At 45.6% G+C, this 4747-nt stretch overlaps 1 non-coding gene across 1 annotated transcript; it reads left to right on the forward strand.

Annotated features, from left to right (window-relative positions):
* Window positions 1-2949: 2949 nt before the first annotated feature.
* Window positions 2950-3069, forward strand: LOC138140856 (5S ribosomal RNA). Its single transcript, XR_011162771.1, has one exon. It is a non-coding gene; the product is annotated as a 5S ribosomal RNA (ribosomal RNA).
* The last annotated feature ends 1678 nt before the right edge of the window (window positions 3070-4747 follow it).

Raw genomic sequence — 4747 nt, forward strand, 5'->3', positions numbered from 1 at the left:
GGCCAGGAAAAGCGCTCCCGCCACTGGCGGCGTCAAGAAGCCCCACCGTTACAGACCTGGTACCGTGGCTCTGCGTGAGATCCGTCGTTACCAGAAAAGTACCGAGTTGCTCATCCGCAAGCTTCCCTTTCAACGTTTGGTGAGGGAGATCGCTCAGGATTTCAAAACCGATTTGCGCTTCCAAAGCTCCGCCGTGATGGCCCTCCAGGAAGCGAGCGAAGCTTACTTGGTCGGTCTGTTCGAGGACACGAATTTGTGCGCCATCCACGCCAAACGTGTAACCATCATGCCAAAGGACATCCAACTTGCCAGACGTATTCGGGGTGAACGCGCTTAAATTTTTCCACATCGTGTTTCGGAAGAACAACACGAAACACGAATTTTATAACAAAAAAATCGGTTCTTTTCAGAACCTCAAACTTTACAGGCAAAAAAAAAAATATATCGCCCTTCAACCGGAAATGAATAAAATAAAAATGTCAATAATCGGTCGGTCCTCTCGATTCGGGTTGGGTTGCGGTCGTTCGTAAAATTTTATTGCATCCTGTCATCACCTACCTGCCAGCTGATGCTATCTATTTTATTTGGTTTCGCCGTAAGGATAGTTTTATTTCTTTTTTTCGTCGTAGATTATCGTGTGGCCCTGAAAAGGGCCATTTGTGCGTGCCCCGTTGCCGGTAGTACGATGATGACGTCGGAACGAGGCACAGCCGAACGAACATGAGTCGAGTATCCATCCACGTTTCTCACTTTTTCCTCTTCGGCGAAGCGGCCTTTTTCACCTTGACAGGAATGGCTTTGGCTGTCTTGGGTTTGGGTGCTTTGGGTTTTTTAGTCGGACCAGCCTTGTTAGATTTCTTCGCTTTGGAAGGCGATCGGGGTTTCGGGGCGGCTCTAGTTTTCTTTTCTGCCGAGGAGGCGGCCGATTTCTTGGCTTTCGCTGCGGCGGCGGAGGCAGCGACGGCGCTCTTCTTTTCGGCAGCAGTCTTCTTCGCTTTGGGGGAGGCTTGTTTTTTGGCTGTCTTCGAGGAAGCCTTGTCGGAAGTCGTCGCGACGGCGGTACGTTTGGCGGATGATTTTTTCGTCTTGGATGCGGCGGACGAAGCGGGTTTCCTCTTGTCGGAGGCGGAGGCGACTTTGGCACCACCGGAGGTGGACGAGGCGAGCTTGAACGAACCCGACGCGCCCTTACCTTTCGTCTGAACCAGAGATCCCGACGCCACGGCGCCTTTCAGATATTTCTTGATGAAAGGGGCGACCTTTTCGGCGTCGACTTTGTAATTTGCGGCGACGAACTTCTTGATGGCCTGAAGAGACGATCCTCCGCGTTCCTTGAGTCCCTTGATGGCGTTGTTTACCATCTCGGATGTCGGAGGATGGGACGGTTTCGCCCTGGGATTTTTCGCTTTTTTCTCTTTCTTCGCGTGGGATTGAGGGGTGGCAGCGGAACCGGTGGTGACCGATGATGCTGTTTGATTTTCGACGTCGGCCATCTTTCACGTTAAAACGTTAAAAGTTAATAATAATTATTGAAAAAACACTTGCTCACACACGTACACTTCGAGCACCTCGTGAACGAGAATTGAACAAAAAAATTTTCTAAGTCTTTATAAAATAGTCGCCACTGCGGACGGAAGACTGAACGCGCACCGCGTCCGCCGTCGAAGAAATTGCAGGCCTCGGAATCGTTGCCCGCGTGATGGCATCGTCCTCTTTCCTCGATCACCATCGCCACCGTGTGATCAAGCTGGCCGAACTCGGTTTCCGAAGTTTCCCTGGAGATAGCGAAGTTCGTCTCGGAACGTCGGTGGGTTTCGAATCAGGTACACGCCCCTCCAACCACCAGCCCTAAATCCGGGTCGTCACGGTTTCGATTCGGGACCGACGGTTTACGTCGGCGGTGCGGGGTAGACGCGTCGATTCCGGGAATCCATATTTCGTTCGCCGAAATATTGGTCCATCTCTTCCCGGAATACCGCGCCACCTTCTCGATTTTACGACATCTTCGCGTCGCCAAACGCTTCCGAAACGGTCGAAGCACAGAAAGGACCTGGTGTTCGAACCGAGGCAATTCCGACAACAGGATGCCGCGAACCGCCTCTCCGACGTTCAGGTCGATCGTTTTCGGCGGAAGTTGAAACGGGACGAGTCGACGACGGGTCCCGTTGCCGTCCGGACCCTTCGGGACGGCCGAAAGTCCGTCGAGAGGATCATCCGAAAGGAGACGGTCTTCATCGTCCGACCGATGCCGCACCTACGAGTTTTCCGATATTTTCTTCGACGGATCTTCAGGTTTTCTTCCTTTCTTCCGTCTTTCTCTCTTCGTAATTTCGTGTCCGACCTGCGTCGTCCGAAGTCGGGGTGAAGATCGAAGAAAAAACGCCAAAAATAACAACTCGTCAGCCACGCACACCGCGTTCGAATGTCTAACGGTCCAACTTGGATTTTCGAAGATCGCCGAATCCGAGGGACGATAAATAATAATAATAATAATAATAATGGTAATAAATAATAATGTTAATAATAATAATAATGATATGATGATTATAACGATAATTATTATAGATAGGTAAATAGAAACACAGGTCTCCTCTCGAAAATCGGAACTTCCTGATATTACTTACATATTTCGGTCGATCCAAATGTGGGAATCTCGTCGTCGTCGGAGCAAGCAGCGCGGTAGGTGGGGTGAAATTCTGGATTTTCCACCGCCGCCGGCGGTCGAAAAATGTGCGACGCGGGAGATCGCCAGTCCGTCTAGTAGTCTCTCTTGTCGTTAGAGCGTGACGTGGTGGTTGTTGTGGGATTTCCCGTTAGTTCGGTCCGACGTCGGTCGTCAGAGGGTAAGTGCATACGGAAACGAAACGCATCGCGTTTTGATGTTCATATTCGTGCATCGGAATGTTAAAAGCAATATATTTTACACCAACGATCACACCTAAACACCACGGCAACGGCCATACCACGTTGAAAAGCACCGGTTCTCGTCCGATCACCGAAGTTAAGCAACGTCGGGCGCGGTCAGTACTTGGATGGGTGACCGCTTGGGAACACCGCGTGCCGTTGCCCCCCAACACTTTTTGTTTTTTTTTGAAATCCATAGCAACCACCGAACCGATTTGTTTTTCGTGCAGGTATTCGGAAACATGCACAGACCCGTATAATGTAGATTCATAGCTTTAAGTACTAGATAATTAAGAAAACAATTTTTTTTGTCGATTAATTGTAAACAATTGCAGAATAAAAACTCGTCAAACGGTAAAGGTTGTCGTTCGATCACCGAAGGTAAGCCACGCGGGCAGCGGTCAGCACTTGGACGGGTGACCGGTTCATTATATTCCTTCCGTGAGTTTAACAAAGATAACATATGCAAATGTCGTAAGTGCGACGAGGAAGACGGCGATCTTTTAATGTAAAAAAAATATATATTAGGTTACGCGTACATGCCACTTTGACTGCTGCTTTATTTTTTTGGTTTTAAATAATTAGAGATCTGAATTCAACATATCAGTTCTATGTTATAATGGACAGACAATGTTGTATTCTTGGCCCCTAACACGTTAAGACCAACATAAAAACTAGAATAACTTACCATTCGTTAAACGTTAAACAATTTCGAACCACGTTTTTTTGAGCTCGAACAAACTCATAACACAACACTCATTTATTAGTCACTGGACCATTGTAAAACGAGAAGAGAGAAAAACCATGCGAAACTATTTTTAAAACGAAGAGAATAAAGGTTTTAAATGGTAGGGCTGTATGACAGACTTGTCAATTATCGTGGGGGGTACGGCTGAGATTTATGACGAAATCGAGCGGCGCCGGCGGTCGGTCACTTTCACGAAAGAGGTCTAAACACGGGTCGTTTACGATACCCTCTGGTTACTAGAAAAGTTCTAGACAGATGTTTGTCGGCTTTTCGAGGTATTTATTTGTGAGTCCAAAGACTCAATGGAGTTAATATCGGACTGAAATTCCAAGATTTTGCTGTGTAATCCAAAAAACTATGTTCCTCGTAACATTTAACGATGTGTTAATTCAACTATTATTTTAATTTTTCGTATACGTATTTATACTAAAAAGTACAGCGCTTCCAACAGTGAATTGTGAATTGAAAATGTTTCAAAGAAAGATCGATAGTTTTGAAAAAAATTACATATTAATAAATTTAGATAGATTTAGAAGTATACATTGCACTTACTTTTCAAAATTATTGTACTTCTGATTTGGTTGAAATAACATAATATGTAGCAGTCATAGTCTTGTGTACATTGCAGTCGCGGCTGGTGTTGGGTAAAACCTTTATTTTTTAGGGGGTCATTACCCAAATGACCTCATGGACCAGCCGTTCCTGTTAGGTTTTATATATCAAATTGATTCGTCTGTCTTTTTCATCATGCCTTCGAAAAGCGAGCTCCTGTTTCGCCAAAGTAACTGTGACGTCAATTAAATACGATAATAAAATTCGGTTTTTCCGAACTTATTGTGAGTGAGAGCAGTGAGAGCATCTTCTTTTCGTATCCCACCTCCACCCGGCGGCAGTAGTGCAGTGCTTATCAACATAATTACCGGCGTCTCGCCTCCACATTTTGACTTTTTTGTGTTTTATGTGTTCTCTAAGTCCAAAATTTTTAAATTTTTAAAAAGAGATTGCGGTACTATTCCTGTTGCTGAAATTATAATAATATATTTATTAATTTTTGTATTATATGTCTGTGTTATATTGTGTGAATTTGGAACAGCT

The sequence above is a fragment of the Tenebrio molitor genome, unplaced genomic scaffold (genome assembly GCF_963966145.1).
Source record: "Tenebrio molitor unplaced genomic scaffold, icTenMoli1.1 SCAFFOLD_424, whole genome shotgun sequence".
NCBI lineage: Eukaryota > Metazoa > Arthropoda > Insecta > Coleoptera > Tenebrionidae > Tenebrio > Tenebrio molitor.